We start from the raw sequence: 14,175 nt of genomic DNA on the forward strand, positions 1-14,175 counted from the left end.
AATACCCTTATTAATGGTATGTGGCATTAAACCACACACCCAACAATTGGTTGTATTCATAACTAGTTGGTGCTGGTGCAGGAGCTGAATAAATAAGTTGTTTACAAATTCTGATCGTCTAGCTTGTTCGTGTTCAGGCAGATGGTGAAAAGAGTGTGAGGAGACAGTAGAAGGAGGCATAGGCTGTACAGTGGGTGCAATGGGCTCTTGAGAGGAGAAGAATACAAATCCTACAGTAAACACTACCATACTACATAATATAAACAGACATAATAATACAAAACGTTTGCTTCTCATTATTTTACACATTCTTGCTTTAAAGTTCATTTCCTCAGCGAGTCTCTCCATCTTGAAAAACTCCATCCTCTAATCGTTCCGCTCGCGGCGGGTGAGTATCTTCTGCTAAGGAGTACGCCTGCCAGTCCAGGGAACGCCCTAGACCAACCAGAACCGTTGACCTAACGTCTTCGGCCTGTACCCCAAAGTCTTGGCACCGCGACCCTGTGGCTGAACCCGGATGGTGGTTCGAAAAACAAAAATCAAGAAAGTCCTTCAGATGGGAGAGCTATGGTATCAAAAAAAACAAAAAGGTAAGGAAAAGAATATTTATTTGTCCATAGGCCTTGGTCTTAGATTATAATGAAAACGGCCAGGTACTGTCTGATCTTGAAACAAGAGTTCAGGCTCTGTGGTGTCCAATCGAATTGACGGTGGCACAGCTTCTTGCAAAATATCGTCACTCTGTTGTGCTGAAGTTGTGCCTTTTATGCGTGCATCACTGAACGGCACAAAACGAGGTACAGTGTCCGTTTCAGAGTCTGCGATACCCTCCTGGATCCACTGGCCATACGGCAGAAGCAAAGGGATTCTTTTAACGTGGGCGCCGTGGATCCAGTTCTTCTTCCCCTTTACTCGAACAGCTGATCTTGTAGACAGAAGTACGAGATGAGGGCCGATCCAACGAGGCTCATCGTTGCTTTTGCGCTGGAAATTTTTCACCAGAACCCACGTGCCAGGGTCGATAGGGTGTCCTGGAGCTTCAGAGGCCTGGGGAAGAGTATCGTGCACCTGTTGGTGTAAAACACGCAATTTAGCCGTCAATTCGTACAAATAATCAAGAGTACTGGATGTTCGATTTCACTGAATTTCGCCGGTCTTGGCACACCCTATACATTGGCCGGGGCGGCCAAAAATAACCTCGTATGGGCTAAGTCCCACTCGTGAGTGTACGGTCATTCTGGTGGACAGGAGTGCTAGAGGCAGAGCGTCAGGCCATTTAAGACCGGAGCTCGCCTGGATTTTGGCCAATTTGAGTTTTAGAGCGCCATTGTAGCGCTCCACTAATCCAGCTGATTGGGGGTGATTTGCAGCGTGGAACTTTTGCTTTATACCTAGTCCCTCACACACATTCTTCATCACTTTACCCACAAACTCACTCCCATTATCACTCCACACCATTCTTGGCATTCCAAACCTAGGGAAAAATTCCTTCACAAGGGCTTTGGCTGTGGATAGAGCAGTGTTGTCCTTTAGGGGATAGGCTTCTATCCATTTTGAAAAAGCGCAAACAACCACCAATACACATTTCAGGTTGTTTCACCTTTCCATGTGGATAAAATCTAACTGCAAAACTTCAAATGGATATGATGGAGGCGCAAAATGACCAGCTGGAGTTGGGGTTCCCCTACCAGGGTTGTACTTCAAGCATACCATACAATTCTTGACCACATTCTCTGCACACTTGGGAATTCCAGCATTCTGCCATACTGGAGCCAACAACTTACAGATTCCTTTCATACTGATATGTGCCATTCCATGTGCCATAGTAACCACTGGAAGCACATAATCATCAGGTAACAACCATCGCCTATGTTCTGACAAATCAATCCAGCAACCATTCTCATCCAACTTACCCATACTTTCTCTCCACTTGCTCAACTCTTTCTCTGTGGCTTCAGCTTGAAGGGACTTTACACTCTCTATTGTGTTTTCACACATTCCAACATCACCAATCCATCTTGCAGGGCCTGCAACATACATTCGAGTCTTTACATCTTTTGCTGTTTCTTTCGCGACTTCATCAGCAAACGCGTTACCACGACCAACATCATCAGTGATTTTCTTGTGCGCACTGCATTTCATAATCGCAACCTGTAACGGTAGGGTCAGTGACTCAAGGAGATCATTCACCAACTTGCCATTCTGAATCTTAGCTCCGTGCGAAGTCAGGAACCCACGTTCTTTCCACAATCGCCCAAAACTGTGCGCCACGCCAAAGGCGTACTGGCTATCCGTATATATGTTCACTTTCATTCCTTCAGACAACACACATGCTCTCGTAAGGGCAATCAATTCTGCTGCTTGAGCCGAATTTTGTGGCACACGTGCAGTTTCCACAATCGTGTGCAAAGTCGTGATAGCATATGCAGCAGCCGTATCACCATTCGGAAGCTTGAAACACGAACCATCCACCCATAAAGTACCATCACACTCAGTCAGGGGAGTATCTTTAAGATCTACTCTCCCTTTCGTCTCTTCTTCTGTTCTGAACAGACAATCATGTTGCTCAATCTCATCTAGGTCTGCTGGAATTGGTAATAGTGTAGCTGGATTCAACGTGTTGCATCTCTTTATGTGTATATGGTTTGCTAACAGTGTCAGCTCATATCCAGATAATCGCGCACTAGTTAAGTGTTGTGTCTTGGTCCTGTTTAACAATGTGTCCACAGCATGTGGAACCATAACAATCAATGTATGATCCATCACTAGGCCAGCAGACTGACGAATAGACATAGCTGCAGCGGCTGTGGCTCTCAGACAACTTGGCAATGCCCTCGCTACCGGGTCCAAGGTTGACGAAAAATATGCGCATGGATGCGGTCTGTCGCCAAAAGGCTGTGTTAACACTGATAATGCGCAACCATCTTTCTCATGAACATACAATGTAAAAGGCTTGCTGTAGTCAGGGGTACCCAACACAGGAGCTGAACACAATGCATTACGCAATTCCCAAAAACTTTTCTGACACTCTTCAGACCATGGGATAGGATTCGGTGTATCTTTACATGTTAATGCTAACAAAGGTTTTGCCAACAAGGTAAAATTAGGAATCCAATGCCTACAGTATGAAGTAATGCCCAAGAAAGCACGCACTTCTCTCTGTGTTCTTGGCACACTTAATTGTGCAATGGCTTGAATTCGTTCTGGGGTCAGTTTCCTTCCCTCCTTCGATAAGAGATGACCTAAGTAGGTCACTTCTTGTCGACAATATTGCAGCTTTGAGAGAGACACTTTGTGATGGAAGGCAGACAAATGACGCAACAATGACAAGGTAGCGTTTTTGCAAATCTTTTCAGTATCCGCGGCGATTAGTAAATCGTCAACATACTGAATAAGGATAGCGCCACTAGGTAAAACCAGTACATCAAGTTGCGCTTTTAAAGCTTGACTGTATATTGATGGACTCTCACAGTAGCCCCGGGGAGCGCGTTTAAAGCGGAAGCTTCGGCCTCCTAAACTAAAGCCAAAAATGTCTCTGCTCTCCTCTGCAATTGGGATGCTAAAGAAAGCATTCTTTAAATCGATCACTGAGAACCATGCAGCGGAGGCTGGAATCATGGTTAACAAGGCAGTTATATCAGGGACAACTGGAAACTGTGGCACAACAATCTTATTAACCTCTCTAAGATCAATCACAAATCTGTAAACAGGTGGCTGTGAAGGGTCCGTTCGTTTTAAGACAGGTAAAACAGGACTATTGCAAACGTTGCCTCTTGTCTCTTCAATTACACCCTTTTTAATCAAATCACTGACAATTGCTAACAACGCTTTTTGACCCTCATTGGAGATCTTATACTGGGGGATACGTGGCAATCTGACATTGGCTTTTAAAGTGACCACATATGGCGGTATTTCCAAAAGACCCACATCATTGGGACCAGTAGCCCAAAGGACATCCGGAAGGGATGACAATTTATTTATTTATTTATTTATTTTGCACATTTGTAGAGCGCTCTGATACCCGGAGGTGTCCTGGCGCTAGAAAGATAGACTGGTGTGTTGAGGCGAGCTTACTGAGTGAAGAGCCATGTTTTTAGTGCTTTTCTAAAGGCCATCAGATTCTGGATTTGTCTAAGCGCAAGGGGAAGTTTATTCCAGGCCTCCGCGGCCCCAAGAGAGAAACTCCTGCCTCCCCAGCGAGCTCTTTTAATTCTGGGGACCGTGACCAGCGCCAGTTGTCCTGACCTCAGAGTTCTTGCTGGTTTGTGCCAGCGGAAAAGGGATTTCAAGTGCCGAGGTCCCGAATCGTGGAGGGCCTTAAAGACCATGCAGAGTGTCTTAAAAATGATTCTTTTACGGACCGGCAACCAATGAAGCTTATCCAGTTCCTGTGAAACCGAGGCAAATTTGGGTGTGTCAGTGATAAGACGAGCGGCTGCATTTTGCAGAAGCTGGAGTTTGCTTAGTACGCTCTGTTGGGCGTTTAACATCAGGCTGTTACAGTAGTCTAGGCGTGAAAGCACTAGACCCGTAACTATTGTTTTCCTGTGTTTCTTCTCAAGATAAGGTAGTATTTTTCTGATGGTTTTGAGTATGAAATGAAGGGAGGAGGAAAGAACATTCACCTGGGCTTTAAAAGTCAGGGAGGTATCCACCAGAATACCGAGATTTTTCACTTTGTCCACCGGCTCTGGGAGTGGTCCCAGTTCGTCTGGCCACCATCTCGGGGACCAAAAGTTGTCTCTGTCACCAAAGAGCAGAACCTCGGTTTTTGAGGAGTTCAGTTTAAGGCAACTTTGTGCCATCCAGCGGCCAACTTCAAGCATGCAGTTTCTGAATCTGTCAGCGGTATTTTCTGTATTTCCGGGAAGGAGGGACACCACAATCTGTGTGTCATCGGCGTACGCCGTGAGTTGAAAGCCGAATGATCGAATCACCGGGGCGAGGGTGGACACATATACATTAAAAAGGGTTGGGCTCAACGAAGACCCCTGGGGAACTCCGCAAGGAAGCACAAAGGAGTGAGATTCATGGCCGCCCAGCGCCACTGTCTGAGATCTGTCAGACAGAAATGCTTGTAAAATTTTTAGAGCCTTCCCCTGAATTCCACAGGCCCTCAGCCGGTCCACCAAAAGCTTATGGTGGACCGTATCGAAGGCTGCCGAGAGGTCTAATAGAATCAGAGCTGCTCTGCCCCCTGTATCCATCACCTGCCTGATATCTTCCATAGATTTGATCAAGGCGGATTCCGTACTGTGCCCTTCTCGGAAGCCGTGTTGGGAAGAGTCCAGTACATCCGCCGATTTAAGGTAGGCACTAAGATGTGTGTTCAAGTAACCTTCTATTATTTTGGCCGGGAGTGGGAGTCTGGCAATCGGGCGATAATTATTCATCTCCGTGATGTCAAGATTGGTTTTTTTTAGCAGGGGTAAGATGGAAGCTTGCTTCCAACTAGAGGGATATTCCCCTGTCTCCAGCATCAGATTGAAGAGGGGAGTAAGGGCCCTAGCAATTGCGTCTGGTGCAAGTTTAGTAATTGTTGTGGGGCAGGGATCATGAGGAGAGCCTGATTTAATTTTTTGTAGGCGACTTATCACTTCTATTTCCGTGATGGGCGGGAAATATAGAAGCATGGGTTAGGGTCTGGCGGATTCAAGGGCCTCCCTCGGTGAGGAGGTCATCACTATACTATCTAAGGGGAGGAAGATGTTTTCCACCTTTTCACGAAAGAAGGTCGCCAAGCTTTCGCAAAGTGAGAGGCTAGCTGGAATTTCCATAGGTTTGGGGTTTGCTAAGGAAGCGACCGTAAGGAAGAGTTCTTTAGGGGTGTTGGTTGCATCTTCTATCTGTCTCGTGAGAAAGGCTTTTTTCGCTTGAAGGATAGATTCCTTGTAACGCCTTTGTTCCGAATTGAGTATTTTTTTGTCGGCTGCTCTATAGTGCGTGCGCCAGATTTTTTCAAGTTTTTTGCACCTTATTTTATGTTCCCTTATTTGATCTGTGAACCATGGGGCGGCAGGCTTGGCCCGGGTGGTATGAATGATTTTAGGGGGGGCTAAGAGAAAACAAGCCCGGTCCAGCCAGGTAGTATAGATCTTAGCTGCTTCCTCCACATTGTTCGGAAGAGGGGGTAATGTGGTGTTTAGTGTATTACCTAGCGAGTCCCCAGTGATGTTTTTCCATTTTCTTGCTAGTTTCGGGGTGTTTCTCTTGTTAACTGGTTTTTCGTAAGTGGTGAGAGGAATAGAAAAGTGGATTGCTGAATGGTCAGACCAGAACACTGGTAGGACCGAGGAGACTTTCAAATTAGGCTGATTGGAAAAGATCCCATCCAGAGTGTGTCCTGCTCTATGAGTGGGATCCATTACTAACTGTGGCATATCAATCCCAGTCAAAAGATCGATAAGTTCCTGGGTGTCGGGAGATATATTGCTTTCGAGATGGAAATTAAAATCACCCAAAAGAGTGAATCTTTGGGAGCAGGCTACAGCTTCTAGTAGTTTGCTCAAGGCTGCTAGAAATCTAGTTTTCTCGCCTGGGGGCCTATAAACAAGGCATCCTATGAAGGACTGGTGATTAGAGAGGGTAAAGTTAAATAGCAGAGATTCAACTAGGTCAGGGGGACCGGGTTGAAAGGAGCCTCTAATGTCTTTATGATATATGATGGCTAGGCCACCCCCTCTCCTTTTGTCCCTATTTTGGGTGTAACAGATGAAGTCCTGTGGGGTGGCTTTGACTATATCTGGACCTGATGCTGCGTCGGTCCAGGCTTCCGTAATGAAAGCAATTTTTATGCCTGCGTCCTGTATATAATCGGCGACTTCTAAGCTATGCTTGACTAGAGACCTTGTATTAAGGAGAAGGCATTTAGTCAAGGGGTGGTTGGTTATCGGACAAATGAACTGGTCTCTTAGTTGCGTGATTGGTAGCCAAAAAGGTTTGAACAAATGCGACGAGCACTTGGGGCAGTGGGAAAGTGTGGGAGGGTGATTGGTCCCAGGTTCCCAAATGTTGCAGTCCTTACCGGGAGATACGATGTTTAGTGCTAACAGGTCGTTTGTATTGTAAACGAGCCTAGGTAAGGAGTGAGGCGAGGAAGCAGCAGGGGGACTGGCCCTGGGCGCGGGTCCGGCGCGGACGGGCGCAGACGGGCTCGCCTTTGGCGAGCCTTCGGCGCGCCGTCGGCGCGCCCGCTGCGCTCGTCCGCTGCGCTTCCTCGTGAGGGGGGCCATATAAAGGAGGAAGGGCGGGAGGGGCGGAGCACTGCACTGCTCGGCCGGCTCCCAACCCAAGATGGCGGTACCCTCGGGAGCGGAGCGCCTCCAAACGGGGGAACGAGTGCCCAAAACAGTAAGTGCGGTATTTAAAAATATAAAAGCATACACATGTGGGCTGTACTGAAAATACCAGTGGGATTAAAACAATTTACAGTTAGTAGTCAGGCAAGACTAAACAATTCTAAAAGTCCCGGCTTCCGCCTCAGGACGCTTACTTCATACACCGAGACTGTCAAGTCAGTCTCCGACGGGAAGCGCTAAGTTTTTAAAGGAGGAAGGGCGGGAGGGGCGGAGCACTGCAGTGCTCGGCCGGCTCCCAACCCAAGATGGCGGTACCCTCGGGAGCGGAGCGCCTCCAAACGGGGGAACGAGTGCCCAAAACAGTAAGTGCGGTATTTAAAAATATAAAAGCATACACATGTGGGCTGTACTGAAAATACCAGTGGGATTAAAACAATTTACAGTTAGTAGTCAGGCAAGACTAAACAATTCTAAAAGTCCCGGCTTCCGCCTCAGGACGCTTACTTCATACACCGAGACTGTGGCATTGCATTTTTAGACAAATACATCGGGGAAATCACTTTCTTACCTAATGTAAGTTGTACTCCTGAGGGAGAACAATATAGCATTGCATGCAATCTTTTTAGCAAATCTAATCCTAGCAGATTTTCACCACAACCTGTTGTTAGGATGAGGGGTGCTTTTAACTCGCAAGGTCCAACAGAAAGTGACATAGGACTAGAAATCGGGTTCCTAACTGGGGCGCCAGAAAAACCTACTGAAACATTCATTTCGCCAGACAAAGGCGCGCCAGGGAGTTTTGAATGCATGATTGAACTCTTTGCAGCACCAGTATCCAGCAGAAAAGGCTCCGTTACATTTGCTGTAGTTACTTTAACATAAGGTCCGCTCTGATCCACTGGCACTGAAACAACTCCCTCTCTCTGTCTACGGCTGTCCTAGTAATCATTATCTTCTACATTGTCATCTTCTGCATAATAATCATTATTGTAGTACTGAGCTGTATTACCAGTCGCGTTGGCTTGCTGATCAAAGCTATTTATGGTATTTTGAGGCGGAAGAGGACGCGCGTTCTGGGGAACATTTCCACGCCCTCTGCCTCTAGGAGCTTGCTGACCACCTCTACCTCTTGCGCCATAAGCAGTACTGTTACGCTGCATTAATTTAGGGAAACTATATTTAAAATGACCTTCCTCTTTGCAATATGAACATTGGTTGGGACCTACAGGGATTCGTGGTTGATAATACCCATTCATTTGCTGACTATTCTGAAATTGTTGGGGTTGCTGATAGATACCTTGGGTTTGCCTATAATTACTCTGTCCTCCACGTGGTGGATAAGCCTGCTGCAAGAGGACCTTCGTTTTCAGTTCTTTCGTTTTCTTATCTGTTCTATCCTTCTCATCTTTGTCTCTATTCTCATAATACTGTGCAGTAGCCAGCATTTGCGCTGAAGAGGAAACAGCCCAGGAACTGTCTGAGTCTTTTAATTTCTTACACAACTCGGGAAGTAGATTCTGCACAAATTTATCAACAAATAACCGTTGGCCACCTTCAGTGCTCATGTCTTAACCACTGTGGTCGATAAACGTTTCTTCAAACCTGGTAAAGAAATCGGACACTGTCTCATCTTTCTTCTGCTTACATGCGGATAATTTATCCCAGTTTACGCGCATCGCGGGCATTATAGTTTTCATGTAGGTAATAATTCGACCAGGGAGTTCTGCTACTAAAGGGTCAGGTTTCGCGCCACAAACTTGGCCAGCATCTGCAGCAATGATATTAGCCCATGTGTTACCCAATTCTGCAGCGTGATCCACATTACGAATGGATCCCCATAAAGGCTGTGGAACAACATTCCCAAACAACATGTCTATGTCAGCCAGATTCATTACACATGATTCTGCAGTTTGTGATAACTCCTTATAATAACCTGTAGGGTTTTTACGGGGGTCAGGCAATGTCTGCTTAAGCGCTAACACTTCAGATCGTTTCCAAGGGACATGTACCCAAACACGCTGAAAATATGGCTGAACAGGTGGGTTAGCAGCCAAATCACCAGGTCTCCAAACTGGAGGAACCTCACGCATTGGATATTGGCGTGCTTTTACCTTTCTCCCCACAGGTAAATCTTGTTCAAACAACGACTGTTGACAATCATCATTCCTCAAGGATAATAAGATCGCAACTGCTCTATTTACATCGGGGCCCACAATCGTACCTTTTCCAAAATCGAATCTCACTCGACACAACTCCTGCGGGTTTGGATCTCTACCATGATCATCCAATTCCTCACAGAGGATTTCACACATTTTCTCGAACACATACCTCTGTTTCGGGGCATCCCATTGGTGAAAAACGTCAACAACTGACTCCACATCATAGAGTGAAGAAAAAATAATCCACCTACGCGCCATATGATCTAATGTCTTTTTCTCTTCAGGATCAGGCAGCTGACTGCGCAATTGCTTACGTTGTATACCAGGGGTCACACTAGATGACCCAAAGAGAGGCAACATTAAACTAGTAACTACATTAGCTAGACGTTGTCGCGCTGAAGGAGAAGTTGAGGCGAGAACGGGGGGATAAACAGAGGGAAGAAAAGCGGAGTCAGATACAGGTACCTGGGTAGTGTAAGAAGGAGCGCCAGGGGAAGCCGCTGGCGTGTTAGACAAAGTCGCAGGAAGCGCGGGGGTAACATGTAGCAAAACTGGCGGCCCTTGAGAAGGCTGCACTGCAGGGATAGGAGCCAGCTGAGGAGAAGCTGGCAGCTGTGGGAAGGCTTGCGGCATATTTACTGGAGGCTGCACATTTACAAGCTGTGGAGGTACGGTTGCATTTTGCGCATACGGGGGTGGCGAACTTAACAAATGGGACATTAGGGAATCTTTTTCTTTCTCTTTTGTCTCACCTTGCACAAGGGGTGACAAAACAGGGTAACATTTATCGATCCCTAGTTTGCGCTGTCTGTGCAATTGCTCATTCATTTGTTCCTCCTCATTATCTTTAAATTGCACAGCTGCTTGCATCACTGACTTACCTCTTTCTCTCTTATTTCTTTTCGCTAGCTTAATTTCCTTCTGTTTGGCTTCCTTTCGCCATAGGCGGAAAGAATCAAACATCGCCGGCCGGGCTTTCTTTTTAAACAATTTAACTTCCAAATTATTTAAGATATCTGTATCGAAACTACCATTTTGGGGCCATTTTAAAACACCGTCCTTTCTGGTGTATCGGATCCATACTTCATTATATGCAATGGGGCCCACGCCATGTTTTACATAAAGCTCATAAGTTGGAGTTCCAATTGGAGGAACCGGACATGAATCCTCTAACTGGAAATCCCTTCCACAACCCAAACAAAATAATCTTCCAAATACACTAGCACCAGGCATATTTGCTCACTAGTCTAGTTCCAAACTTCAAAGGATTATCGATTACGATAGTCTCGTGAATACACGAGTCCTCTGGCTTTGGCGTTTGCAAACTCCAAATCAAAATTATCCCGAAGGATACCAAACAAATTGGGAGACGCTCCACTTATACTTAACTGAATATCGATGATCAATGGCGTCACCAGAAGACTCTCTCGATTGTTTCGCACTACAAAAATCGTCAAGGGTCCAAAACAGGGCGATTAATCAGGGCAGCAGTCCTTCGTAGCCGTCGGGACGCGGAGAACCTCGCAGAAAAGACTTTCGGACCACGTCGACATGCAGGGGTCGATGAAGTGGCGGCCTTCCTCCAGAATTTCCACACGAAGCCCCTCACGAACATCTGGCTTGGACCGGTACCGCTGAAATCGCGCCGAGTTGGGCGCCAACTGAAGTACTGGGAATTTTAAGCCCAGCGGTGCAGGGGAAAACACCCTATGACTTCGGGTTCTTCCTGTTTCAGACCTACAGAAACACAGAGTCTTCTGGGTGAAGTCAAAGATCAGTTTATTGGCTGCAGACCAATTACAGGTATCCTAGAAGTACAACAGCGTGTATGTTCTCAGGAGACTGCTAAAAATCACAGAAACGGGCTTCTCCTTAAATACAAAATATCATGCTTCAGGCACACATTCCTTGGTTTTCGATATGGCCATATAAAGGTATACATTACAAACGAAAAGGCAGAGTCATGATGACCATCCCACATTCCAGTTAAGCCAGCCCACAATTATTTACCCAGCGAGGCTCAGATCCCACATCAGATATCGATAGGCCCCAATAAACATGAGCATCTCCTGTTTGGAAAACAAGCCATAAAGCAGGAACAGTCAGGTGTGAAAGCGATTAGCTGGAGGCTCGTGTAGGATGAAAAGGCTTTATGGTGTGTCAAGCCCTGATGCTAATCACAGGTGGCCAGAGGACGAGGAGCTCGTGAGACCGGACTGACCTGGGGCAGCGGAGCCAAGCTGCCCAGGTCACAGAGAAGTCAGAGGAAGGCCCATGTGCTCTAAAGGACCGTATTTGCTCGTAATATGTAGCCTATGTGAGGGCAACCATAAGATGGCCACCGCTCTAAGATGGAACCCACGTAGTGATGTATAATAACGTATACACAGTGCATTCATAACTAGAACGTCATACAAAGCACTTGTACATACCGCATTGACCATTCGCGGTTCGCTAATATCGGGATAGACAGGGGTAGGGCCCTGCCTCCTACGCAGTCCCAAATTGCAAAGTACGAAAGAGCCTAAGAACAGGTCAGCAGAGCTGCTCTAGAGGCAGAGAAACAGGTCAGAAGAGCTGCTTTAGAGGGAGAGAACCAGTTCAGCAGAGCCGCTTTACAGCCAGAGAACCAGATCAGCAGTGCTGATTTACAGCCAGAGAAACAGGTCAGCAGACCTGCTTTAGAGCCAGAGAACCAGGTCAGCAGAGCTGCTTTAGAGCCAGAGAACGAGGTCAGCAAAGCTGCTCTAGAGCCTTAGAAGCAGGTCAGCAGAGCTGCTGTAGAGTCAGAGAACCAGGTCAGCAGAGGTGCTGTAGAGCCAGAGAACCAGGTCAGCAGGGCTGCCTTAGAGCAAGAGAACCAGGTCAGCAGAGCCGTTGTAGAGCAAGAGAACCATGACAGCAAAGCTGCTCTAGAGACTAACAACCAGGTCAGCAGAGCTGCTCTAGACCCAGAGAACCCGCTCAGGAGAGCTGTTTTACAGCCATAGAAGCAGGTCAGCAGAGCTGCTTTAGAGCAAGAGAACCAGGTCAGCAGAGCCGTTGTAGAGTCAGAAAACCAGGTCAGCAGAGCTGCTCTAGAGCATAAGAACCAGGTCAGCAGAGCTGCTTTAGAGCCAGAGAACCAGGTCAGCAGAGCTGCTCTTGAGCCAGAGAACCAGGTCAGCAGAGCTGCTCTAGAGCAAGAGAAGCAGGTCAGCAGAGCCGTTGTAGAGCCAGAGAACCATGACAGCAGAGCTGCTCTAGAGCCTAACAACAAGGTCTGCAGAGCTGATGTAGAGCCTAAGAACCAGGTCAGCAGAGCTGCTCTAGAGCAAGAGAAGCAGGTCAGCAGAGCTGTTGTAGAGCCAGCGAACCATGACAGCACAGCTGCTCTAGAGTCTAACAACCAGGTCAGCAGAGCTGCTCTAGAGCCAGAGAACCAGGTCTGCAGAGCTACTCTAGAGCCTAAGAACCAGGTCAGCAGAGCTGCTCTAGAGCCAGAGAACCAGGTCAGCAGAGCTGTTGTAGAGCCATAGAAACCACGTCAACAGAGCTGCTTTAGAGCCAGAGTACAAGGTCAGCAGAGCTGCTTTAGAGGGAGATAAACAGGTCAGCAGAGCCGTTGTAGAGACAGACAACCAGGTCAGCAGAGCTGCTCTAGACCCTAAGAACCAGGTCAGTAGAGCTGCTCTAGAGCCAGAGAACCAAGTCAGCAGAGCTGCTGTAGAGCCATAGAAACTAGGTTAACAGAGCTGCTTTAGAGCCAGAGAACAAGGTCAGCAGAGCTGCTTTAGAGCCAGAGAACCAGGTCAACTGAGTTGCTTCAAAGCCAGAGAACCAGGCCAGCAGAGATGCTTTGATACAGAGAACCAGTTCAGCAGAGCTGCTTTAGAGCCAGAGAACCAGGTCAGCAGAGCACCTCTAGAGCCTAAGAACCAGGTCAGCAGAGCTGCTCTTGAGCCAGAGAACCAGGTCAGCAGATCTGCTCTAGAGCCTAAGAACCAGGTCTGCAGAGCTGCTCTAGAGCCTAAGAACCAGGTCAGCAGAGCTGCTCTAGAGCCATAGAACCAGGTCAGCAGAGCTGTTGTAGAGCCATAGAAACCACGTCAAGAGAGCTGCTTTAGAGCCAGAGTACAAGGTCAGCAGAGCTGCTTTAGAGGGAGAGAAACAGGTCAGCAGAGCCGTTGTAGAGACAGACAACCAGGTCAGCAGAGCTGCTCTAGACCCTAAGAACCAGGTCAGTAGAGCTGCTCTAGAGCCAGAGAACCAAGTCAGCAGAGCTGCTGTAGAGCCATAGAAACTAGGTTAACAGAGCTGCTTTAGAGCCAGAGAACAAGGTCAGCAGAGCTGCTTTAGAGCCAGAGAACCAGGTCAACTGAGTTGCTTCAAAGCCAGAGAACCAGGCCAGCAGAGATGCTTTGATACAGAGAACCAGTTCAGCAGAGCTGCTTTAGAGCCAGAGAACCAGGTCAGCAGAGCAGCTCTAGAGCCTAAGAACCAGGTCAGCAGAGCTGCTCTCGAGCCAGAGAACCAGGTCAGCAGAGATGCTCTAGACTCAGAGAACCAGGTCAGGAGAGCTGTTTTACAGCCATTGAAGCAGGTCAGCAGAGCTGCTTTAGAGCCAGAGAACCAGGTCAGCAGAGCTGCTCTTGAGCCTAAGAACCAGGTCAGCAGAGCTCCTTTAGAGGGAGAGAACAGAGCAGCTTAACAGCCAGAGAACAAGGTCAGCAGAGCTG

Source organism: Triturus cristatus, chromosome 1_1, assembly GCF_964204655.1.
Source record: "Triturus cristatus chromosome 1_1, aTriCri1.1, whole genome shotgun sequence".
Lineage (NCBI taxonomy): Eukaryota > Metazoa > Chordata > Amphibia > Caudata > Salamandridae > Triturus > Triturus cristatus.